General features: G+C 38.7%; 1 protein-coding gene and 1 non-coding gene across 3 annotated transcripts in view; both read left to right on the top strand.

The window, feature by feature from the left end:
* FNDC3B (fibronectin type III domain containing 3B) overlaps positions 1-27,366 on the top strand; it is a 320,442-nt gene that overhangs the window by 95,200 nt on the left and 197,876 nt on the right. The gene's annotated exons all lie outside the window — the stretch shown is intronic.
* Positions 3,356-3,459, top strand: LOC141568010 (U6 spliceosomal RNA). Its single transcript, XR_012491027.1, has one exon. It is a non-coding gene; the product is annotated as a U6 spliceosomal RNA (small nuclear RNA).

Genomic DNA, 27,366 nt, shown 5'->3' on the forward strand with positions numbered 1-27,366 from the left:
CTCATTATTTTCATACCCTTGTCTGGGCCGAGGTGCTGGCAGTGGAGCCTTCTTTCCTGCCCACACATGCCATCTTTTTATCTGGGCCATTTCTCTGCTCCCACTAAATTCCTTTAGCCAAAACAAATACCACACTTCCTTTTAGGCTCTAGGTCTGTCCCCTGCAGGAGCCCTCCCGGACCACTCCATTTCATTGTGACCTTTCTCTGCATTCCTGGGGAAGCAGGTGGGGGTAGTACTACCCATAACAGTCGGGTTATATGCGCAGACTTTCCTTAGCCCTTGAATTGCACTGTGAACTCAGTTGTGACAGGGAATAGAATCCTTCCCCTACCCCCAGCCATACAGACCAGACCCTTGACGGGCTCTGGCTTTACATCAAGTGTGATGATTTTTCTTTGAAATTTTATTACTGTGCTAGGAGCTTAAAGATGTTTAGTTAAATGCTTTAAATGGTCTCTAAAATCTCTGGAAGAACTTAAAATTTCTAATGCGTTGATAGTGGAAGCTAGTCTGTTTCCTTGAGAGAAACATGATTAGAATTTATGAACTTTCATATTGACCCTGTAGTAATACGGCAGTTTTTATTTGTGTTTTAAGACTGTTACATAAAAGTTGTGAGCCTAAAGAAAATAGGTGAATTTCATGGTGATCCTTTAAAAAAACACCGATTGCAGTAAAATGTTTGGGAAGCACCATTCTAATAAAGAATACTATTTAAAGATGCTTAATTGCTAATGTTTTTTGCTCACAATAATTTAGACATCGTTTATGAAGACAGGGTACTCTGCTAACTTGTGTTAAGTGGGTTGAGAACTTGAAATGACAGCAGAATGTATGGTGGGAGGGAAACTTGGAGATGGCTGTCGCTTGGATGCTATTAGAATGTGAAATTCTTTTCCCTCTCCTACTTACTCTCCTTAAGTCTTCTTTAGCTCTGTGTCTAATTCTCCCCCTGGCCCAGTGAGTGTGGGAACCATATCATTGATGAACACCACGCTTTGCTCAGGGGCCGTATGAATGACACCATTGAGAGCAGTTCCCCTTTTCTGAGTCTCCTCGTTTGTCTTCATCCCCCGCCCCTTCTTGTATGATTCAGCATCCAGACTGCCAAAGGGACCTTAATGTGCTTTTCTCCCCCGCCCCTCCGCCCCCAGCCCCCCATTTGGGACTTTAAGTGCATTTATGAGACTTGTTTGGCACATTGAAGCACTGACCTGTCATTCTGTCTAAGAATTTTTATGACAGGTCCTCGGGAACTCCCCTTGTCTCTTGCTTTGTTTATTGAGAAATAACACGAGTGGTGACATAGTGAGGGTGTACAAGCTGAAGTAGACTATGTTTTCACAAGAAAAGCTTCTATATGGTCTATTCCTTTAAAGCAGACTCAGCATATAAGTGAGAAATCCCTGTTTTATTGTCTTAAAACCAAGGGAGAGGAACTGTTGCAAATGAAGTCTGTCTTCTGGGGTTTATTGACCTTGCCTTGGCTTAAATTTGCACACAGTTTTTTCATCAAAAGTATTTTGATGGTTTGAAAGTGAAATTCTTATAGTATAAATGCCTGCAATCTTTCTGAATCTTTGCAGACTCGTATCACATTGATCATGTCATTGATTGTTATTTGACTATTTTTAGAATGTATTATTAGTGGAAATATTTTTTTCCCCTGTTACAAGATTAGGAATTGGAGAACTTTTCTGTGTAAGAAACTGCCTTGAAAACCCATTTCTTTTGCATTTGGAGGGGGTTTGTGAAGGATTACTTAATTTGAAATGTTATTATGAACAGTTTGGCCTCACTTGAAAAACCTTTTAGAACTGAAAATACTAAGTCCTTTCCCCAGGCTCTCCCCAGTGCCCTGCCCATCTTTCTGATTGATTGAAAGCGTATTTGGTGAGAGTTAGTTCACAGTCCTCCAGTGAGGCTATAAGCTGAGAGAGTCTTGAGTTTCTAGGCTAATCTGAAATACTCCACCAACTTGCCAACTCATTTTATAACTCTTATGTTAGTTTCAGAACAAATCATGGGTGTGTGTGCACGCGTGTGTGTGTAATATTGATGAAAAATCATTTTTAGTATTTTGGAGTATACCCAATCTCTGAAATGTTTGGGGGCTTTATTTTGGACATTGATGATTCAGCTTTTCTTTCACACATGGACAGGCACAGCTGTTGGTTTTTCAGGCATTCTGTATGCTGACCTGATCAGCCCCTTTTCAAACAACTTGCTGCTGAGTAACTGGAAGTTCATCAGCTAGTGGTCTCCACAAGGGCTGGTGAATACTAATAGACCCAGAGCAGAGAGTGCAGGTTATGGAAAGGGTAGGAGGAGAGTCCGTGCCCGATCCTACGTGCAGCTGTCATCATGCAGGTATTGAGTCATGTTACAAGACTGAGTTACCTCAGTGCCTAACTATGTTGCTTCCCAGGAGGTGTGAAGTCCCTCTCTCGGTGTTTGGGGGTGAGTACCCGGTATGTCTGCTCCTTGCTGCCTTTCCTTTTCAGCCCTTCCCAGTTATCTTGATTGTTTATATCCATTGTTAGTTACATTTACATAATTAGGACAAAAACTTCACCCAGTATTATAGTGTCATACTTTCTTTGGCCATTTTCTCCAAGTAAAGTTTTGGTGATTTGGTTTGTTAGAAGTTACGAAGATTATGTTTTAAGAGTGCAAAGACTGCAGTGTGAATCCCTTGGTCATTTGCTAGCTAATGCTTAACCTTTTAGCCTGTTGTTTCTCTTAAAATGGGGATAGTGAGAATATCTATTTACTAAGATTGTTAGATAATCCATTGTTAAGTACCATTATTATATGGCAATGTCCACAGTTTTGCTGATTATTTTTATTCTAAAGTGATGTCATGATCACTTATGGGCGATGACTTCATAATCAGCTGAAGTTCTAGCCTCCCTTTCATTGCCTGCTTATAATATGCTTGCTTTCATGGGGCTGAGGGTGATGGCAACAGTTCAGACCTTTCAGATGAAGGTTTATGGGAATGTATATATTGTTCAGATATAGCATTATGGATAAAACAATGAGCCCACCATTCCATGCCTTTAAAGTAAGTTTTATTGTAGTTGAAGCTTCAGTTGTTTTCTTTTGGCAAACTCTCACACTGTGCCTTAATGGCCATATTCAGACAGGCCTACCAAGGAGTTCTTCTGGATATTCCTCCCCTTCTTTAGGTCCTGCCTTTTATAATTAAATTTCCATCAAATTCCATACTTCTTTTAATCTCTATTTAATGCATCCTGCTCTTAGGCAGTAGTGAAAGGCAGTAAGGAATATTGGTAAGTTCATTATGGGTTTTGGAGTGAGATTGCTTGGCTTAGAGATTCCCTGCATTGTGCTCTCTTCGGCAGCACATATATTAAAATTGGAACGATTCAGAGAAGGTTAGCATGGCCCCTGTGCAAAGATGTGCAAGTTCATGAAGTGTTCCATATTTTAGAACAAAATAAAGGAACAAAACAGAAGCTGACTTGTAGATGCAGGGAATAAGCTGATAGTTGCCACACATAAGGGGATTTGAGGGACAGGGAAAAAGGTTGTCATGCGGGAGACCCTGCTCGCTGCGCCATTTGTCGTGCTGGGAAGCCTGCGGGGTCTCTGCTCCCGCTCCCCATACAAGAACGCAGGATATGGTGAGGCCAAAAAGAAACACCCACGGAGCCATAGGTAGGGGAGTCATACCACTATATTCTCTCTGGCGGCACTATACTCTCACTGGAGGCTGGATCCACACTGTCCGCAAACCGCCATCCACGCTTGCCAGCCCAGCCGCCATCTTCTTGCTAGCCCCCATTCTTTCTCTCTCCTTCTCCTCTCTCTGCTAGCATAGCCACAGCAGTTATATTAGTGGCCAATGGCTCACTGGTTACAGCTGACGGCCAACTAGCCACAGCTGATGGCCATGCAGTCACAGTTGGCCATTTACTACCTGAGCCAGCACCTGTCTATGTGAGGCCGAGAGCCTGGAAACTACTTTCTGGGGCTCTGCCCCCACAAAGGTGAAGGGATTAAGAAGTACAAATTGTAGTTATGAAATAGTCATGGTGTGGGGACAGAGCCCCAGAAAGAAGTTTCCAGGCTCTCGGCCTCACATAGACAGGTGCTGGCTCAGGTAGTAAATGGCCATCAATGTGATTGGATGGCCATCAGCTGTGGCTAGTTGGCCGTCAGCTGTAACCAGTGAGCCATTGGCCACTAATATAACTGCTGTGGCTATGCTAGCAGAGGGAGGAGAGAAAGAGAGGAAGAATGGAGGCTGGCGAGAGGATGGCGGCTGGGCTGGCAAGCGTGGATGGCGGTTTGCGGACAGTGTGGATCCAGCCTCCATTGAGAGTATAGTGCCGCCAGAGAGAATATAGTGGTATGACTCCCCTACCTGTGGCTCCGTGGGTGTTCCTTTTTGGCCTCACCACATCCTGCGTTATGTGGGGAGCGGGAGCAGAGACCCCGCAGGCCTCCCAGCACGACAAATGGCGCAGCGAGCAGGGTCTCCCGCACGACACATGGGGATGTAAAGTATAGCATAGAGAATATAGTCAATGATATGGTAATAACTATGTATATAGTGTTAGGTGGATATTAGACTAATCAGGGGGATCACTTCTTAAGTTATATAAATGTCTAATTCCTATGTTGTATACCTGAAACTAATATAAAATAACACTGAATATTAACTGTAATTGAAAAATAAAGAAAGGGTGGAAAAGATGAGCGGGAATAAGAGGTTCAGATTTCCAGGTATAAAACAAATAAATCATGGGGATGTAATAATGTACAGCATGGGAAATATAGTCAATAATATTGTGATAGTGTGGTACGGTGTCCGATGGCTGCTGCACTTATGGTGATCACTTCTTTAGGTATATAAATTTTGAATAACTATGGTGTACACCTGACACTAATATTGTATGTTAACTGTATTTTAATAAAAATCTCAAAAAAGAAATTCTCCGTATATTAGTTGTGTATCATAAAATCTGTTACTTTTCTACACCTCAATTGCCTTGTCTATAGAATTGGAATAAAAATTCCAATTATTTTGGAATTGAAGGCCTGCTATGAGGATTAAATGACGTAGTATGGAGAAAGCACTTAGAACAGTTTGAGTCATTATAAGGGTCCAGTAAGTAGGAACCATTGTTAGGCTCCCAGTCCCATTATGGCTAGATATTTAACCACCCTTCAATTTTGTTTTCTGTTATTTTAAAGCATTTCAGGAAAGCCTATGTGGACTTAAGGCATTGGTTAGGATTTTTTTTTTTTTAGATAGCTTTACATTTTAGTTATAATGCTTCAGAAATAATATGTTTAAAAATTATGTAATGGGAATTTAGCTTCTGTGCCCTTTTGCCTTTCAGTCTTGTTAAACAGTGATTAAAATATTATCTCTGAAGGTACCACTGCTTGGAGTTCCTTAAATGTCACAGATCTTTGCATGTCAGATAATTCAGAAGCGCTAACAATGTCACATTACCTCAGTTATCTGCCACATTTTACTTCACAGCTTGTAGTCTCTTAGTTATTGCTTTATTCCGTCTGTATTTTTTACTCTTCTTTTTATACTTACATCTTGAAATGGAAAACGTCATGTTAAAAGTGTCTTTAAAGAAGACTGTGAAGTTTTCGTCAAAGGTAGGGGTCAAATCTTAGTGATCTTTGTATCCCAGTGCCTATCCAGCACCTACTAGGCATTGAGAATAAAGAAAAGTCGTTTCTTTCATCCTGCTAAAAAGTCATATCAAAATGATGGAAAAATTCTTAACTAATACATAGAGGTTCTCTTTTTGTTTGTCACTATGCTGAGGTAGTTAAATTTGGTTCTTTTTACTTTTGGATGGGTAATGCAGTTATGGGTGTGTTTCCAAAAACACAGAAATTCTGAAAAAGTCCAATATATGGGTTAGCTCCTCTTACCTGTAAAAAAGAATGAGGGGATGGTTATTACATTCATTATTTTGTTAATTTTTTTCTTTTGCAGGGAGTAATCTGGGAACACCTTAGAAAATATTTTTAAGGCTGTTTGATACTAGAAGGTAGACCAGCTTTATATTTATCTTTTGTATTATTAGTAAATATTTTAATTTTGATTACTCATTAATATTTTATTCATGTTTTTAAGCAGTTAAAAATTACAGCATTTCCGTAGCAGTAAACTCTCAATAAACTGCCAGACCCAGGAATGTACACAGTACACTTTAAATTGTAAGTAAGTCTGGTTACTGAATTAAATGGAGTCGACAGAGGAATTTTTTTTCTTTGTTCATCAACAGTGTTGACTGAAAGGGTAAGGGAGGTGGTGAGATAAGCGACAGAGAGGGGCAGGCAGGAGAAGGAGAGAACAGTGGGGAAGGGCAGTGGTGGTGGGATGTGGAAGTGGGAACAGAAATTAGAAATGTTTAGGGAGACAGTCATGACTGGCTCACCAGTGGGACACACACTGAAGAGGGAGTGAGCGATCAGTACTGGATGAAATGTATATTTCCCTAAAATAAGTGGAATCTGGTCTTTTAGAAAATATTTGTCCTACAACGTAAATGATAGTGAGTAAACATTGTGTGCTCACTATGTCCTAATTGGACAAGCATTGGGATTAACAAAAAAGGATAAAAAGGCAAACTTTTTTTTTTTTTTTTTTTTAGATAAGTGCTTTTTTTCTGCTTGTCAAATTGGGTATTGCTTCTCTGAGGAGAGTTTTCTGTGACCTGGTATGTGGCACACTATTTTTGAGACATCGAGGACAATTGGATAAAAGGGGCTTATGTTTTAATACTTGTTTCTGGACCTATTTAAATACAGTGAGTCCTTACTTAACGTGGTCGATAGATTCTTGGAAGTGCAGTGAAAGTGTATAATGAAATTAGTTTTACCGTAGGATAATTGATATAAACAAGAGTTAAGTTCCTGTGCCATCTGATCAACGTTATAACAAAATGTTGAACAAAATGACTTTATTTTAAGACCTGCTCTGTGGAGAGAACTGGCCTCACAATTGCCCACATCAGTGACTTTCCTTTATGACTTTATTGTTTGGGGTTCTTTGAATATACCCACATTTCATCTGTGGTTGGTTGGATGTAACTCCCCTCTCCAAATTTTTCCCCCACACCCCTTTTGCAATTTGGAGAAAAGTTGAAATTTTTCAAGTTTTCACCTTTTTTTGTGTGTCTGAGTTAAAATGGAAGCATTTCATAATTTAAACATAATTCCTTTATGTACACTTTATATATTGTACTGTAGAGCCAGAATTAACACAATTTTGTGGTATCTTTCTGGCAATAGGAATTTCCACATTTTCATCTAATTTTAAAAGCTTCCAGTTAAAGAAAATTACAATTTTGATTCTCAACTGACAAGAAAAGGAGTCTTAGCATCATGGGAAGAAAAGTCTTTGGGAATAGGAGTGGAAACTTAAAAAGATTAAAATATAAGCATTATCCACAGTGGTATTTTTGAGTGAAAATGTTAAGCTCTGTCAGAGGACTACTAGATGAATTTATCTGTTTTGTTTTGCAGTTCTCATTAAAGTGGACACACACACACACACACACACACACACACACACACACACGTCTAATGTATATGTGAAATTAAACTGTTTTCTTGTTCTTGAAATGCCAAGTCTTTAACAGTTGTACAGGGCTGGATTTTTTTGGTTATCCAGGGTTGGATCTTTTAACATCAAGTCAGTGCGTCTTATGCCAAATTCAACAGTGTCAATTTTCTGTGCCTGCTGTACCAGGATATAAGCAGTGTGGACAAAAGGAGCACTTTGGCACAACTAGAATTTAACTTGTCTTCTATTGAGGAAGAGCAATCTCTGTGGATAGTGTAATAAAATCTTTATACGTAAATTGTCTTTGAGTGTAAGCATGAAATAGTTGTAAAATCTTAATAAAATATAGCAAAAGCATGGTGTATTATCCCATAAGTTAGAAATCAAGATGTGAGATTAATTTGGGTAATTTATTTTTAGTTAATGATCAAGACAGTTCTAATTCTGTGGGTCAGGCCTTTGCATTTTGGATAACATAGTTCTTACATCGTGTGCTGAAGGTAAAGAACATCTCTAACATCTCAGAATTTTATAGCTGGTTGTGATAACACAGTGGTTGTATCTTTTGCACATCAGAATTACCTGGGGAACTTTGAAAAAATGCTCAAGTCGCTCTCCAGGCTAATTATTGGGAAATGTCAGATTGTAGAGGGGGTAAGGCCTGGACATTAGTTTTGAAAAGCTTCACAGGTAATTCTAGTATGCAGTGGAGACCGAGGCTCTCTGGTTAACCTAACCCTTAGGATAGCTTAAGAAACTCTCATGGTGTGCTTTCCCAAGTACGTCACACTGCACATGGTACATACCTGTATCTGTTCACCCAGGTGAGTCTTCCTTAGGACATTTTGCAAAGTGCTCAGGGATCTTTTGTCTCATATTCATATACTTATTAAGTAACCTTAATGTGGTGGTTGTTTTTATTGACCCTATTAATTAAAATTGCTCTTTAGTTTTTGTTACAAATTTCCATAAACAATAAATAAGGGTCATCAAACAGAAATTTGAGTTTACTTCTTTCAGCAGAGTACAGATTTTAGATGTAAACGCAATCGCTCCTATTATAAACTAATAAAAATTCCAAGTTGATTAAAACAGGTAAGACTATACAGGGCTGATGGGGTTGAAAAAGTGAGATGAGAAAATCACCATCTTGCTGAAGCTACTTTTAGCCCTGTTTCCACTTGACTTTAGGAAATAATTAGGCTGGGACTATTGCTTCCCTCTTTGTTCTTTTCTAGGTCTTACCTAATAACTTAAATGGTGTAGGTGCCTAGGAAACATCTTGGTGCTTGGCTCAGGTGGTCCCCACAGCTTGCCTAAATCCAGGGTATGACATCCGTGTCAGATGCTGACAATGACCAATAACTTGAGCATGTGTGGGGGCAGAGCCCCAGAAAGTAGTTTACAGGCTCTCGGCCTCACGTGGAGGGGTGCTGGCTCGGGTAGTAGATGGCCATCAGCTGGGGCTGGTTGGCCGTCAGCTGTAGCCATTGAGCCATTAGTCACTAATATAACTGCTGCGGCTACGAAGGAGAGCCGAGGAGAGTGAAAGAGAGTCGTCGGTGGGTTGCAGACAAAACGGACAGCAGGTCGCACGTCCAGTGAACCCAGTCTCCAGTGAGACCGTAGTGGTATGACTCCCCTACCTATGGCTCCGTGGGTGTTCCTTTTTGGCCTCACCATATCCTGCGTTCTTGTATGGGGAGCGGGAGCAGAGACCCCGCAGGCCACCCCACATGACAGCATGGATCTTCCAGGGTTAAAGCAGATTGCTGGGACCACCCTCTGGGGTTTCTGATTCAGGCCTGGGGTGGGTGGTACCTGAGAATTGATGTTTATGATGGTTCCCAGGTAATACTGAGGTCCTTGGTGCTGGGAGCAGGCTTTGAGAACTGAGGTAGGAGATTGTTGGGGTGAGGAGCACTTGTAAGAAAAGGGGACTTAGTGCCCTTATACAAAAGAGAAAGATCTCAGGATTAAGTATGGTCACAAAATGGGCAAAGGGAAAAAAATCCATGTAAATGCAGAAAAATAAGAAAGAATAATTGATTTAAATTCTCCAGTTGTAAGCTCAAAGATAGAATATTTTCTTTGTCTGAAATATTTTCCCCTTCCTCTGCTATAGTTTTCATGAATTGAGGTTTGAATCAGGGACTCGGTTTTCAAATAATTTGTACAGTCTTTCAGTTTACATCTCCTAAGTCAATTGCCATTTTATCAGGAATTACCTTTTCTGTGCCTCAGTTCCCACATAATGAGAAAAAATAATGACCACCAAGGATATCCTAGGACTATTTTAAAGTTTAATGAATAGTATTATGTCATATTTGGGGAATCACTGAGTTAGGAAACATATGCAAATATTAAAAATATTCCAAACAGACAAAAGAATATCATACACTGTATTCAAATAATAGGCAAGTACATCGTTACCCCCTCTCAAGCTGGGACATAATAAAAGAAAAAGCCAAAAGGGGAGAATAAAAAGTAGGTGGGCCCATATAGAATTTGGCTTCACTGTTTAACGTATTCCAAAGAAACAGGGAGGTTTTAAAGCATAAATGTAGAGGGGTAGGAAGTGACTCAGAATTCAAAATAGATAGGACTGGACACCAGCAAGGATCTGGAACAGAGGGACGTTGCCCACAGAAGAGAGGAGAAGCAATCGGTGAGAGGCAGTGGTGGGGGCGGGGGAGGGTAGTGAATGACTCCATAGTAACGTGGAAAACAGGATTATACATAGTGTTTTTTTTTCCTCCAGTGGACAGGGCACCATTGTAGAAATTTAGAACTTTGTGCCCTGTTTAAAAAATCTGTTTCAAGGGTCAGTTGTTAAATTCCAGACTGATTTATTAATAATTAAAGTTACAGCTCTTGAGGAGTTTTCTCATGGTCTCTAGATGATCTCCATCACTGTTCTGTGAGTTGAGTTCATTGATCATTTTAATACTTTTCATTGCACCTGTCATGCCAGTATCAGCAATTAACATTCCTCAGAGGTGAATAGAATGTCAGCCTCCATCTCAGATGGAACTCAAGAACAACAGGTGCATTCTACCTGTTTCTTGGCTATCCCCAGAGTAGTCAGAAGGCAAGTAATTAACCACAAAACAGACTTAGGAGAAAATGAGAGTCTTGAGAATTTGAGCCTGAATGCCGAAAAGTAGCTCTGGATAACATATTTAGAAGACATAGGAAATGGCTCATTAGGAAGTGCGTAATAGCCTTGCTAATCTGGCCTCTTTAAATTTATTTCAAGCTTATTTCCCTTTGTCAATACAAATGTTCTTAACTGTATACCTGCCACAGACCCTCTGTTTTGTGCTTTTTTTTTTATTGACTTAGGTTCACATCAGCAGTCATTGGATTTGAACTCATGCAGTAAAAATCAATTGATTATAGTGTTAATTTTCCTCTTCCCTTTTAAATGAAGACCTGACAAAACTTTCTGGCTCTGATTAGAGGAAGAGTCTCCTGATAGAGGTTTAACTTCCTCTCTATTCAGTCCAGTTCCATTGATCGGGGACTTACTTTCCCCACCTCAGAATAAGGGGATTGGATCAGATCATTAATAAAATCCTTCTTATCCCTTAATTTCTTTTTCCCTCTCACTTGAAAAGACTAGAATTTTACTTAGCTAGGTTCAAGTATGGGCAGATTTCAACAGCTTAATTATCTGGGTTTTCTATTTGAAAGTGAGGTGTTACCGTGTTTCCCCGGAAATAAGACCTACCCCGAAAATAAGCCCCAGTTAAGATCTCAGCCAGATAGACACATTTAGTACGTTATGACGATGTTCCAAAAGAATATGACATGACTGTATTTGAATAAATGTAGATTGTTGTACATGAAAAAAATAAGACATCCCCTGAAAATAAGCCCTAATGGAGCAAAAATTAATATAAGACCCAATCTTATTTTCAGGGAAACACGGTAAGTTATTTACAACTCTTTAGGTACTGCATTAATTTCTCAAAAATTTTATTAGCATAAATTAATCTTGACTAGTAAGAAAAAAGAAAATTACCCAGTATGTATTTTTCCCCCTTGTTTTAGTAATTGCCAGATTTTTAAATGTACGTGTACATCTATTGTATGCCAGGTGCTTTAGACCACTTGTTGTCAACCCTGGCAGCACAGCTGAACCTCCTGGGAATTACACAGACAAACAGTGCTTGGCTCCCTAATTCCAGAGATTTAGATGTAATTGGTACCTGTATATTTTTAAACATAGAGTTGTCATAAGTATTTAGTTTACATTGCATTCAGTAAAACATTTGGTGGATTTTATTTTATGTCTTCCAATATTGAGGGCATTGAGTGATTTGTGAAAGGAAAAAAGCCTAAAAGTACGAGAAGCGATACTTTCTCATCCTATGTGTATTGCCTAAGCTGAAGGGTCTGTATGAGCCCTGGTCGTCCCTACCTGCCCACCTCTTATCCATGAACTGGATAAGATTGCCTTGCTGTTTGTCTCTCATCTATGAAACAGCACACATGATTGTCTTTTTTGCATTGATTTCATAGGATTATTTGCTATCATTTTATCAAAACTAGTATGCCATTGATTTTAAGGTGTCATTATTTCATGTACCTCTACAGAAGGGAGAACACTATCAATTACACATGAACTGTAAGATGCTTTCCTTTTTTAGGAAATGTTAAAGTGAGGAAAAAATTTAATTGGAATTAATGAAAACACTACTTTAGTTTTTAATTTCTCTTCCAGACTTAATTCGTCCTGAAAAAGCCACAAATTAATTTGGATGTTTCCTAATTTGTGTTTGCATAATAATTTCATGTGTGTGTCTTTGTCTGTAAAAATTGGAATAGCTTATTCTAATTCTCAGTTGTAGAAATATGACTAATTTGCGTAAACAGCATCTCTTCTAAATAGACCCCGGAGGATTTACATACAAGTCATAATCTTGTGATGCTCTTTGTTAGTGTTAGCTGCTCACCAAATGTCTCTGTCATCATGCCAAAAGGCCTCTCTTTTTTATATGTGTGTATGTGCGCACGCATGCACACACACACGTAGAGCATGTGAGTGTATGTGTTTGCCATTACTGCCACTTGTGTCTGCTCTGTTTTGTCTATCCCTTTGGTAAAATCTAAACTTTGGGCTTAAATTTTTTCAAGGCTCTTCTGTTCGTCTTTGTGTTGGCTATTGCATTATTATCCTATTAAAAACAGTATAATCCAGTTCAGCAAATTTATCATGTGCTTCTGACATTTATGTGGAAAATATTTTGTTTTCTTGACTTATTCTCTTCCACATGTGTGTGTATGTGTGTGGGTGTGTGTGTGCGTGCACCTACAGTGTTAACCAAGAAATATATTACCTTTGGATCTAGACCATCTGCCTCTAAATACTTCCCTTGCATAATAATTAATTATGCACGGGATAGATTAGGTTGGTGTGAAAGTAATTGCGGTTTTGGCAATTATTTTTAACCTTTTAAACTGCAATTACTTTTGCACCAACCTAATACAAGCAGTATATGAGATTTGGTAGTTTATTTTTTGTGTTTTTTTGTTTGTTTGTTTGTTTGTTTGAGATGCTTTTAAACCTCTAGTGTAGTTTATCAGGGCATCGGGGTATTTTTCTTCATGGATTTATGTAGAGCCTATGGTAGCCAATTAAACTTGGAATATTTGTTTGCTTTTCAATAAATTAATAGGAAGCCAAATCTGATCTTTTCTTTCTCTCCCATAAGGAGGTGCTGGTGAGAAATCCACTTAAAGATACTCAATCCTTGTGTGAAGACCAGGTTTGATGAAGTTACAGATTAGATGTGCTGTTGATGTTCATTTTTATAAACGGTTGAAAACAAAAAGGAATACTTTTTACATCAATCTCTAAGTACCTATAATGTTTGGTTTTTGTTTGGGCCTCTAATTCCTCCTCATGGAAAAATTAATGCTACAGCCTCATGTGGTCTCTTGGCTTTGTGTGCCTTTCTTCCTTCTGGTTTATTCCTAATGCCTCTATTGCCACAGACGCCCCTTGGAAGTCACATCGTCGCTTTTGCACTTGGGTTTGTGTGTGCAAGTGTGTGCTTGGGGTCATTAGTGCCTTCTCTCTACCATGCAGCTCAGTGCCTTCCCAGAACTGTGAGGACCGGACAGCCGTGGCTGTGTCTCGGCAGTGTGTGTGCTGGTCTCTGTCCTGCGCTTGGCTCTCGTTTAACACACCCTCCCTCATGTCCTGAACCACTCTTTGTCACCTCCTTTCTCTCCTGCTTCTTCTAATATTTCCACGGGAAGGGATGTTTTTTTAGGAGACCTGACATGTTGGGAGAGAAAGCTTGGACATTGGGGCTATCCACGTAAGGAGACCTTCCTCCAAGAGTGGAGGGGAAAGTCCTCAGGTTAAGAGGTTTCTGAGAAAAATCGTGTTTCTTCTTTGTACAGGCTCCCCATTCTAAATTTACAGCAAATTAGGCAACTCTTCCATATCCTGGTGCAGAGGAGTCCTGGTATTTTAACATGTTAACCTTAATCTTGTTGGTGTCCATGAGCAGGATTGATGTGGGAACTTACTGAGCCAGCTACATAAAATATGGTATTTGTCATTTATTGGGTGTATCTATGTGCTGGGTGGTTCTTGACATGAATCCCTCCGGTGAGATACGTGATGGTATCTGGCATGGTCTGTTTGTTTACTGTTTTTACTGTGTGTTTAGAAGAGAAAAGACCCGTGGTGGCCGCATTTGTCTGTCAGCCCCTTAGGTCAGGTTTTCCATCCTGACTCCACGTGTCGGGGCTGCTGTGATTGGTTGGTTGGGTGTGCAGAATTTCCTCTGTGGGACTCAGGAGCCAGAAAGCCACGATGAAGTTTGATTTGGCTTGTGGCAGCCTTTTCCAAATATGAATTTGGATGCAGTACAGTAAGTCCTCTAAGAAAAGGAGAGAAGAAACCAATAACTCTAGCTGGAAATATTTGGGGAACATTTAGAAACGGGGAAACTCTAACCTGTGGCATTTAGAGTCTCCCTGAAGCTCGTGTTGCTGTGGCGCTCAGAGGCCAGGCTTCTTTTCCTAGGCTGAGTGCTCCCTTCACTCGGCAGAAGCCATAGAGCAGCCTCTGTCCTGCGGCTGCTGCACGCTGACTTGCTCCAGACAGTCTTGAATGTGACCTGGCAGCCAGTGCTGTTTCCTGCTGACGTGGCCTCCCACAGCCAGCAGAACAGAGCCGCCTCAGTGTGCTGAGGAAGGAGTGGCGAGGGCATGAATCACCAGCGGGATAAGGAACAAATTAAGAGAGGAAAGCGCCTAGCTGTTCAGGTTTCCTTCTAGATATACTTAAAAGACACCCTTTTTATAGGAAGGGAGGAGGAGGAAGAAAAACAGGAGTGAAGAATGCTGTGAGAATCAAGCAATGATTTGTTTGGCCATAGGAAGGGTTTCTTATCAGCAGGAGTTACTTCTGGGGTGAGACCAGGCTGCCGTAGACATCTGAGAGGGCGCTTTAGAAGGCCAGAGTGGGCTGCAGCCTTCACGGGCCGCACTCGTGCAGAGGATGGTGGGAGTAAGAGCACCCAGTCCTGTCCTGCGGCAGACATTCAACAAAACAAAACAAAACAAAACTGTAGTGTGTGTCTTGATGGAACAGGGTCTCTCAGCCCAGTGAGAACTGGACAGGGAACTCTTGAGAAACTGTTTAGGAGCCAATCCTGTTGCATGGTTTTCCCATCAGTGGTGTCAGCATCTCATTTGAAGCTCAATATTGGCTTACATTTCAACCGCTGCTTGGTACTTTGAATTGGCTTCTTTGAAAAGGTCCAAGTTCAGTTCCTTGTTACCTTCTAATAGGGCCCCAAACGTCAAGCTATTATGGCATTTTAAAGTGAGAAGGGACTTCAGTTCTGACTTCAGTGGCTTCATCTATTTTGAAAAGTGATTGTAGGAACCTTTTCTTCAGCTGATCTTACACGGAAGTCTTCTGTACAGAGCAGGTGCATGGGGACTGCTTGAGACCAGAGGCACTCCATCACCTTTCTCCTGCAAATGGCCCTGAAAGCGTCCCCCTGACCACCTTGCACCCCTGGAGTACGAATGTTGAAAAACCACTGATCTAGTCCACCTTCTCATTTTATAAGGGAGGAAATTCTGCCTCTCAGGTAGGTCAATTTGTTAGGTAATATTATAATGCCTTTCAAAATGCTTTAGAATAAAAGTTCTTCCATCTGCCTCCAGTTTTTGAGCCTTCATAATTTCTCAGTTAGCTGTTGTAAAAGCCTCCCCCTGGTCTCTCTGCCTCCAAACAAATTCAGGGGAATTACATAAATAAACGATGCACCAGGAATAAAGGTTACACCATATACCAAAAGCCATCCAGCAGTCATGTAGGGATGCTGCAACAGTAAAGAAATTCGGAGATCAAACTGCTTGGCCATCTCCAAAGAAGAATCCTCAATGAGAGGGACTCAAGGGAGCTTAGAGGACCATGAAAACCGAAAACTGAAAAGGTTTTCCCAGTATGTGTGGCATCGCATTCTTGCTGTCGCTTTGGCTGGGGATCTGAGGATCATCTTTGACTAAGTTCTCTTGGTAATTGTCCATATCCAATTTCTGTAATTTAAATCAAACTTAAAAAATGTAATCAGGCGTAAAAAGTACTGGTGGCTCTTCCTTTCAAATGTTTATCCTGGATTACGGAGCAAAAATAAGGCTGACGCAGGTCTAGTTATATGGATTCCATCGCTGGTTCAGTGTTGGCTTTCCTGTATAGCCCTCAAGTCTAGTTTGTAGGTGGACTTGGACTTAGAGATTTGGGAAATCACTGACATTGGCCATATTTTCCAGTGAGTCCCCTTCCCTGTAAGCCACTTTTTTTCTGTTGCTCCCCAGATTACCCACCTCAGCTTAGTAAACAGAAGTCTCTTTTCATAGCAAATGAGTTCTCAGGAAGAGCGAGCAAGATACGAATGGAATGGAAAGGAAGGGATACTAATATAAGTCAACTTACATTTTCAGTAGTCATCTGATTTCCTTTAATGAAGCTTTGATTTTTCATAGGCCGTGCATGGGTGGAATTAGAAAGTTATCACATCATATATGGCGTTTTGTTGCTTTTGTTGTAGGCTGGGTTTACGCTTTGTGAAGAACTAAGAGAGAAACAGCTTTATCTTAATCCTGTTTCAGTGTATATGTAATTATATGCTTCTCCCTCCACCCCACAACTCATACTGGAGGAAAAAAAAAATAACCAAAGACTCTTTTTTCCAAAAATTCTTGGTAAATCTCTTCTTCAAATACAACTGTGAGTAGGAAGCCAGGGCAGTGGGAGGGGTCATTCTTATGTGTGATGGTAATGAGATAATTTCTGCATTACAAATTTTCAGGGCACTCTTTGTTTAAATGGAACTTCAGAGCCCTTGTAAAGCTGCATTACCAAGTCTGTTTGCTTCATTAAAAAAGAGTCTTTATTAATTTCATATGTTCTGCTGTCACCAATTTTAAAAACTAATACAATTGGTTTGAATAAAAGAAATTAGGCCATCACTTTTTTGGTGTCTTGTCTTTTCTCCTCCTCCTCCCTGAATGCAATGTGACCCAGTCTGATTAAGAGTTGCTGTCCTTGCCACCATAGCTACCCACTCCGAGTGGCACCTGCCAAGTGGCACCTGCCAAGTGGCAGTTCATCCTGGTGTTGGAGGAAGCTGAGAGGAAGTGTTCAAGGTTAGAATCATTGCCAAGAGGCTGGGAGGCTTATAGTGGGCTGGTCTTGGGGGTGGGGAGAGGGAGGGAGGGGGTGTTGCCAACAAGGAATTTCCGATATACTGTTAGAGGCAATGGGGAGGCCCGAGGGTGTCACACTGGCAGCCAAGATCTTGAACACTTCTTTGTATTGTTTGCTGATGGAACCTGGAAAGCCTTTCTGTGGAAGGCAGCTAGAGTGAAAAGTGGCTGTTGATGATTTTTGCAACCGTAATTTATTTGATGAAGAAGCAGCTAATTAATCTGTTTGATCTTGATGTGGAAATGAACCATATCAAATTCCAAATCAAATAGCTTTCCCTTGTAGAATGTTTGCTTAACCTTTTGAGGTGTATTTCATCAGATTATGGACTATAGAAAGTTTATTTTTCCTCAATATTCTAATCTACATGATGACATGGCTATTCTAAAAACGCATTTAAACGCAAACCTAATTTTGTCCATGAATAAGAAAAGTCACATTTACAAATGGATTGTATGTAAAAAGTTGTTGGTAGAGTGTGTAACTTAATCACACAAGCAGTGCCATATATTGAGAACTACTTTGCCATCTGGTCCCATTTATCTTAGATGACATACTGCTCTTTTTCTTCTTTTTAAAATTCTCATTAAACTGCCAGCTAATACTATTATCCTTATTTTAAACACAAAGAAACAAAAGTTCAGAATGACCAAATAAAAACAGTAGTGAGTCGCAAAATCACAATTTGAATTCAAGATGATTCCAAAGCTGCTGATATTTAAATTTTTTACGAAAAATAATTATAAATTCACAGGAAGTTGGAAATAAAATGTACAGGGAGATTCTGATGTATCGTTGACTCAGTTTTGCTTAATGGTGCCATCTTGCATAACTACAGTAAAATGCAAAACCAGGAATTAACATTGGTACCATCCACAGAGCCTATTCAGATTTCACCAGCTTTACATGTACTGTGTGTGAGTGTGTGTGTATGTGTGTAAATTTGTGTAGTCACTACCATAATTAAGAACTCGTATCACCTAAAGACTCCCTTGTATTATCCCATTAAAGACACTGTCCTATCTTCCCATGGTTCCTAACCCTTAGCAACCAATAAATTGCTTTCCATCTCTATGATTTTGTTATTTAAAGAAGATCATATAAATGAAATCTAACAGTATGTAATTTTTTGAGATTGGCGTTTTTCTTTGAGCGTAATGTGAGATCCATCCAAGTTGTGTTTACCAGTAGTTCCTTTTGATTGCTGAGTAGTATTCCATGATACAGATGAATCACAGTTCTCCTATTGAAGGGCATTTGGTTCTAGTTTTTGTCAATTACAGCCAAAACTGCTATGAACATATGTGTACAGGTTTTTATGGGAACATGCCTTTTCATTTCTCTGGGGTAAATGCCCAAGAGTACAGTGCTACATTGTATTACGATTGCACATTTAGTTTTATGTTAGGTCGGTGCAAAAGTAATTGCGGTTTTTGCAATTGTGCTTAACCTTTTAAACCCGCTGTTACTTTTGCACCAACCTAATAAGAAATTGTCAAATTCTTCCAGAGCAGCTGCACCTTTTTGCATTCTTGCCAGCAGTGTGTGAGTGATCCAGTCTCCTCATGCTTGTCAGCGTTTGGTCTTGTCACTAAGCTCTCCTTCTCTTCCATTACTCTTTTCCCATTGCATTGCTTTTGTACCTTTGTTAAAAATCCTATGGGAATACTTATGTGTGTCTAGTTCTGAGTCCTCTGTTTCTGTTCCATTGATCTGTACACAGCTTTGTGTGTCACTACTGCATACTACACACTATGCCTCCATCCAGCTTCCTTGAATGGGGCCCTCTGTTTACAGACCTTTGCCTGGATTTAGACTAAAGTTTGGCTGTGCTCCCTGGGCCTGGCCTGTTGTGGATTTGGCTTTCCACCTCCTGGGGAGGCGCTGCTTCTTGGGGGGGGCGGGCACCCCCCAGGGTTTGACTTTGCATTTCCTCAGGTTTCTTTATGACTTTGTGACTTTGTTTTTCTTCACTGTCACCAGCCAGTGCCTAGTCTGGTCTTTCCTGTGGTTTATGTTAGTATCTTTTAGGGTTTAGACTCCAACTCTAGGAAGTCGTGTTAAATCTTATGGAAGTGAGGCTAACAATTAAAAACGTTGAAGACTATCTTCTAAATAATAGCAGTGCGCTCCTTTTAGAGTTGTCATGGAACAAAGAAGTGAAAAAGGGCAACTATAAATCAGAAATGTCAGTTTGCTGGGCTAGGGAAGCATGATCCAATAGTGGGGAAGATTAACAGAAAAATCTATATAACTGTATATTTTAAATTATACTCATTGTCTAAAGATGAAAATTAAACTTTTGTAATGTTGGCTTTTGACCTTTCATTAGGTTTTTTAAATGAGGAAGCCGATAATAGTAAACTTACTAAATAAATATTTGTATTGGTTCTATTGTAAATCCAGAACAATAGAAGAAATCCCTACTGGGATTTTGGTTTTAACCCCAACTTACTGTTGAAGGAATCGTTGGCAACTTATAAATATGTATACTGTATATTGAGAAGTGAAAAGAATGATGCAAAGAAAATAAGGTTACTAAAATAAGAGAGAGCCAGGAGAGATTTTTGACTTTTACTTTTAGAAAGCTCTTAAAATAAGTCTCATTCTTATTCGTGTCAATGATTATTCTTGGTACAACAGTTCTGTAAATTTTCAGGTGTGTTCATTTTTAACTGTTACATAGAACTCTCATTAGAAGTGGCATCAAATGACATTGGCAGTGTTTTACTTTCACGTCTACATTTGGGCAGGCTGTTGGACATTGTGGGGTGGAATTTGAAGTAACTGATCGCTTTTCCAATCCTGTTATTTTCCAATGTGGTTTGGAAAAAAATCTCTACATACGAAGTCAGAAAAGTACAAGGAAGCCTTCTGGTTAACAAATTTAGTGAGTTTCAAATTTTCCTTCTGTGGAGAGTCCTGGAAAATCACTTCAGAAAAGAGGTTATTGGTTACTTATAGAAGAGACTGCTCTGCATGCATATGAGACAGTGCATTCTGCAGGTTACCTGGAGTCTTGCCCAACCTCTGATGGATACAGTCGAAACCTATTGATTGCTGAATCTGAAACAAAACCATTTGTGTAGCATTTAGGTTTATGACTAGTTAAGATTTCTCCCAAACAGGGCTGAATGTAAAAGTTCGTTTGGCACATGCATATGTTTACTGAAGCCTCACAGTTTCTGAGGACTGCTGTATATTATTTATGGCAGGGATCATCTGTAATGTAATTCATTATAAAAACAGTTTTGTTGAGGTATAATTCACAAACCTTACAATTCACCTATTTAAAGTGTATAGTTCAGTGGTTTAGTATATTCACAGTTGTGTATCTGTCACTGCAGTCAGTTTTGGAACATTTTCATCACTTGAAAAAATCCTGTACCCTGAATAGTTACCCCTATTCCCCCACACTCCCATCCCTAGGCAACCACTAATCTACTTTCCAACTCTAGAGCTGCTTATTTTGGACATTTCATAAAAATGAAATCATTTATATGTGGTCTTTTGTGATTGGCTTTTTTCACGTACCATAATTTTTAAGATTCATTTATTTTGTAGCAATATCAGTACTTCATGTTTTAAATTGCCAGATAATATTCTAAACTATACATTTCATTCATTCATCAACTGATGGACATTTGAGTTGTTTCCACTTATTATCAATTATTAACGTTGCTAGAAGCATCTATGTACAAGTTTTTGTGTAGACATGCTTTTATTCCTCTTGAGTACCGTGTTTCCCCCAAAATAAGACTTAGCTGGACAATCGGCTCTAATGTGTCTTTTGGAGCAAAAATTAATATAACACTCGGTCTTACTTTACTATAAGACTGGGTCTTATATAATATAATGTAATATAATATAATACCGGGTCTTATATTAATGTTTGCTCCAAAAGACGCAATAGAGCTGATTATCTGGCTAGGTCTTATTTTTGGGGAAACACGGTATATACCTACGAATGGAATTGGTGGATCATATGGTAACTCTATATTTAACTTTTTGAGGAACCTCCAGAGTGTTTCTAAAGTGGTCACACCATTTTACATTCCCACTGACAGTGTCTTCCAATTTCTTACATGTTTATCAATGCTTGTTATTAACTGTTTTATGGGACTAGAATGCAATTCTGTGGGGTTTTTTTCTTTGCATTGTTAGCATTTGTTCCTTCAGGGGATTGGTATTATACACTAAAGGAAGTAGGATGTGGTTAGCTATGGTATAGCTATGAACTGTAATGAAGCTCTGTGCTGGAACCAACATGCTTCCTTTTTTCTGACCTTGACCCCAAATCACAACATTGAGTAAGCCACAGTATACTATAAAAAATAATTCTTTTTAGAAGCACACATTTGATCTTTTTGATTTACTCTTGAGCTATATCAAACATACACTAGAATGCATAAAATATATAGTTAATGAACAATTATGAACACCTATATAACCCATGTACATTGTATAATAGAAATTTATAGTTCCAGGTAGCAGTAATGAAGATGCAACCACTAACCTTCTGTGGTATTCATTTTTCTCGGTTTTCTATGTAGTTTTTTACTGTATACATATAAGCGTGCGTGCACGTACATGGGCTCTCACACACAGAGAAATGTAGTTTAGTTTGCCTGATTTTAAACTTTATATAAATGAAACCATACTATATGCATTCTTTCCTGAGTTTTGCTAAACACTAGTCTATGAGTTTCAAAGACACTATGTGTAGCTGTTCATTCATATTTTTGTTACCATATTGGTTTGTATTCCAGTTCCTTATTTCTTTATTCCTCTTTTGATGAACATTGGTTCCTTAGTGGTTTTTGGTAATTATGAGTCGATGGTGCTGCGAACATTCTTGTCTATGTGTCTAGGTCTGCAGGAGTTCCTCTGGATTATTTACCAAGAAGTAGAATTACAGCTTTACTAGATAATGCCAAACTCATTTTCAAATGCGCCCACAACCATACCAACCTTTAATATTTTCAGACTTTAAACATTTTGTCAATTTGGTGGGTGCTTCTGTAATGGTATCTTGTCATCATTTTAATTTGCATTTCTCTCAGTGTCTTATTACTTCTAAAATTTCACCCATGTGCAGTTATATTTTTTATTTCCTCGAAGAAAAATGGGCGTTGGGTTACCTGAAAATCTTATCTGTGATATTGAAAAATCATTGATATGGTGTATTTCTTATAACTGCGAAATAGATCACTTAGATGAATGCTGTCAGATTTTTCCTATCCAATGATTTTTCTCTTGCCATGTCAACTTTTGTGTAATAAAATAAAAAATTGTATGGAATTGCTTATTTCGGTTATCTAACATGCAGGCCACTAGAAAGAATTAAGTCTGTGGTTTGCCAATATTGAATCTAACCCCGATTTATAGAAATTGTCATTTGTTTATCATTAATCAAGTACTTAGACTTCAGAGGAATTCACAGCATTTAGTTTAAAAGATTCTAGATGTTTGGGAGTAATACTTGTTTGTGTATGCTCATGTGTATGTGTCAATGTTTGAACATGTGTGTATGTATATACGTGGAAAGAAGTGAAAGATGGGGCCTTTGTTCTTTTTGACTATTGTTTTGTGCCAGAGGAAGAAAGTTATTGTTAAACTAGTATTTTGAAAACTTAACAGTAATCTAAAAGCAAATCTTGCAAAGTTTAATGAGAAAAAGTAAGGCTGTCCCTTGAAATGTGATGAAATAGGCTGAAAGCAGAATTTATTTTGTATGAAATAAAAAAATGAATTTACAGATAATCAGTATATGACTCCTATAAGAGGAAAGTATTATTATAGTACACTTTATTTGAGGTTTTGGTTTTTAGATTTTGTTTTTTTTTAACTTCAAAAAGAGTTACAGTTGATACATCAGCCTGTTGGGTGCTTGTATAGTGCTTTAGGAGAGAAAAGTTAACGAATTACTGCCTTTACATTCAATTCTTTAATATAGATGAATTTAAGATTGTTAATTTGGGGGAAAATATTTTCTGTCTCATCACATCAAGTGATTTTATTGTGTTTTTCAGTTAGTAGCATAAATTATTTGCATGTCTTATGCTTGGGTATTACATATTTTTCAAAATATCCCAGGAATACTTGGACCCTTTCAGGTATGAGAAAAGCTTACCCAAAAGTGAATTCTGTGTTTCAGTGCATTTTGGAGGGCGGAGGGGTTGTTTCAAGGAAAAGTGAAGCAAGCAGGCTCTCATCAATAGTGGAAATCTAAATAGAACTGTTGAATTGTTTTACATTTTTTGTTTTGTTTTTATAGTTCAATATGTTTTAGGCCAAATTAGAATTTCTTTCTTTATGTACACAATTGCTATGTCTTATAAATTTACGTTCGATTGAATTTTCATGCTGTGTACCATGAAGATTGGAAATGAGTCTTTGTTTTTTAGTACACTAAATTGCAGTTCTTAAGTCATATACATTTTTATCATTTCCTGCAAGTAAAATCTCATTCTATAATTGTCTCATAAAGATGTCCATATTTAGAACAGTGTTTATAAGTGGTGGTGGTAGGTACAAAAAAGAGAAACTGCCAGAAATAGTTTACTTCTATGACATGGGTGTTCACTGTCTTGAATTTTGCTATAACCTTCATGAACCACATTAGGTTAAGAAATCTAGGAATATTCCAACATTTATATGTGCCAGAAAATAACTTGGTTATCAGGAGAGATCGTTTCATTCTCTTCTTTTAAGAAGTGCTGTTTTTATTCTTTGGAGGGTATTTCAGTTTCCTAGGTGAGTGACTGGGAATTTAAAACTGTGGGTGCCTGAAAGTAGTCTTCTCAGTCTTCTTTTATACATAATGGCCCAAAGTGCTCTGATTTATAGTAATATATCGACACTTTAGGAAACTATATTTAATTCATTTCAACAAAGGAGGATATACTACATCTTGCGGGGGGGAGGGATACTAGGCACCTGTCAGACTGTTGAAGTTGAAACCAGAGATTAAATTGTGCAAATCAAGGGACTCAAATATTTTATTTGTGTTTCAGAGAAAGTACCTATATGAAGTTTATTTCAGATTTTTCATCCTACACTTATTAATCTAGATCAGAGTGTGTGTCTGCATTGGCTGGGGGGAAAAGCTCAGTATTTCAAAGTTACTCATTCTGAATTAGGAGGATTGTAATGTTATAGCTGAGCTTGTGAATCTTTGTCTTTTCCCAGGATATTTTGGACTGTTTTGATCACTGCTGTATTTCTAATGCTTCAACTAATACCTATCACAGAATAGGTCCTCTAAATTTTTGCTGAATGACTTCATGAAATTTATGAATGTATGGATGAATGAATAAGTGAGCGAGTGAATTAATATTAGCCCTTCTTCAATTGTTTGAGAGCATGTAAGGTATGTTGAGTTGTTTGATCTCTTCCCATTGAAATGGTTCTTAGATTACAGTCGGAAGTAATTCACTTGAAGAATGCATGTGCTCTTGTCATGGTCTGCTGTTCCAGACACTCTGGAATCTACATCCATAGGTCTCCTATGTTCATTTTTCTTTTAAAAGTAATTATGACTGTCTAAGGTAATGGCTAAAGAATCAGAACCATTCTTGGAAGAAATCTTGGTGGTCCCACTAGTCATTTCTTTATGTACTCATTCAAACAGTATAGAATTGGAGGTCCATTCATCTCTGTTCCTCTTAAGATCTTTCCCAGAGAAGATAATTAAAAAAACAAACAAAACGAAAATGTTGGTGAAAATTGAAAAATAAAGTTTTCTTAAAAACTGAAAAAATTTACTTTTCTTCAAAAGGAGCCCATTTAGATAGTGACTGAAAGAAGAGTGTCCTGTGTGCCATTTGCGTTGTTTCCTTTAATTATCCTAACAGCCATACAAGGTTGGAATAGTGATTAGCTCATTTTATAGATCAGGAAGCCAAGGTTCTCAAATGTTACATTATTTGCAGCCTAGAATATACACTCTGTAAAGTCTGCGTTGTGTGTCTTGTTCACCATTTTGTTTTTATTACATAGGCTAGTGCCTCGCACATGATGGATAAATACTAATTGGCTTTACTTTTGCTTGAGATCACATGGCTAGTCCATGGAAGTGACAGAGAGTGTGTGTAGTTTTCACTCATTCCGCAGCTTGTGAGCTCTTTTCACTGTAGTTTTTTTTAAGTTTCCTAAGAGGTCATTTTGACCTAACACAGCTCTGAGAAAGTGGTCATATTCCAATGGCATGCTTATCTGAAATTTCTCAACATGGATAGGTTTTTGAATCGGTCTTTTCTCTACACAGGACATGCTATAATAATGACTGTACTCACTGGATGCTCATAGTGTGTTTATTCCTAAATCTTATGTAATGCACTATTTAACCTCATTTTATAAGTGATATATTTTTTCAAATTGTTATGTTTTGAAATTTTTATAGTCAGTGAAAATAACAAGAAAAAAGTATAACTGATAACTGGCCATTAGTCTACATATTACCATATTAGGATATGGTGATGATTTGCTTTTGAGCCCAGTAGTTTGATGCAGTAGCCTGCCCCTCCCACTCTCCTGCTAATCTTATAAAAGGACTCATCAGGTTAGTGCTTTTCTTTTACTCTTTGATTCCAGCAATCTTGAAGTTGTGGGAAGCTGTGCTAGTTCCCTACCATTCTACCGCACCTTCGCCTAGTATGTTGCAGTGGAACTGAGCAGAACCATGTGAGTGGAATGCTGGACATGGCTTGCCCATTTTGCAAGAGCTGATAGTCAAATTTTCAGACATTTTCTGAGTTGGTTAATAAACATAGCCATTATTAAATATTAAAATATATAAGCTTGCAATTTAAATGATATTTAATAATAAAGATAATAAAATCCTTAAAACTCCTCACTTCCTGGTTATTTTACTACATGTTGCTATTATCTATGCTCTTGAGGATTTTTTTTTAGATCTGTTGTATCCACACGGTGGAAATGCTGTGTTGCTGTGTGTGTCATTCCAAATCCATGTTCAGTGATGTCATGTGAGTTGATACTGGCTAGTGTAGGAATCTTTGTACCAAGGAAGTTGGCAAACACTAGAATCCAGGATACACCATCCCCCTTTTTTTCCTGGATAACCATTTGTGTTAAATATTTACAACCATACACTCAGTGGAATGCCTAGAAATGAGGAGATTGGTACTGCCATCTTTTGTGTTATTTGTTCGGTTATATTTATAATATATAGTCACAGAGAGGGAAAAAATAGCTAGAAGATAGGGAGACAACAATGAGGAAGAAAGCTGAGCTACCAGAGGCAAGTCTTAGCCTAGAAGCAAACATAGAACTAACTTAGATAATGTATATGGTAAAAGTGCACTGATGTGTTTACTAGTATTACAGGTTATTTTTAGACATTTTAATTTTAAATAGAGGCAGCTTTAACAAACAATGATTAGAATAATGTCGTGTTCTTAACTAAAAGCCTTTTATAATAATCATCCAGTTTTTATGTGTGTAAATATTATTGCATATAAGCAGTTCTAGAATATTTCATAACTTTTCAGAGCTCAAGCTCAGGGAGTCAGGTTTGCTTTTGAGTGCCTTCACTCATTTTTAATCACCTTCTAGTAGAGGGGGTGTGTGTGTGTGTTGTAACTAATTATTCTTCATTTCATAATGGAGCCCCACATGTAGATATTTCTACGTGGGCCTTGCAGTTGAGCAGCTCAGCTAGATTGCTTAAGGTTTTCCCCCTCCTACCTCAATGTACAAGTTCTGCTGATGCCAGACAGTCATGGTTTTTTGAGGGACACCTGAGAGTGCATCCCTGATGTTTGAGGTTCTTCACCAGCCAGCCTATGTCAGCACTCATGGCCATTTTTGTTCCAACGGTGCCCTGAACACTTGTAGAACACGGAACCCGGGGGCGCACAGCAGCCCTTGAGAGGAGAGACTGAGGGGTTGACAGCAGGGCATTAGACTGTTGTGCAGCTTTCTGCTGAATGTTTGTTACCAAGAGGGAGGCCTGCAGTAGAACCAAGCCAGCTGGTGCGTTTGGGGATGGGAGGTGGGGGTGGGGTGGGGGGCTGCCACC

This window comes from Rhinolophus sinicus, linkage group LG01 (genome assembly GCF_036562045.2).
Source record: "Rhinolophus sinicus isolate RSC01 linkage group LG01, ASM3656204v1, whole genome shotgun sequence".
NCBI lineage: Eukaryota > Metazoa > Chordata > Mammalia > Chiroptera > Rhinolophidae > Rhinolophus > Rhinolophus sinicus.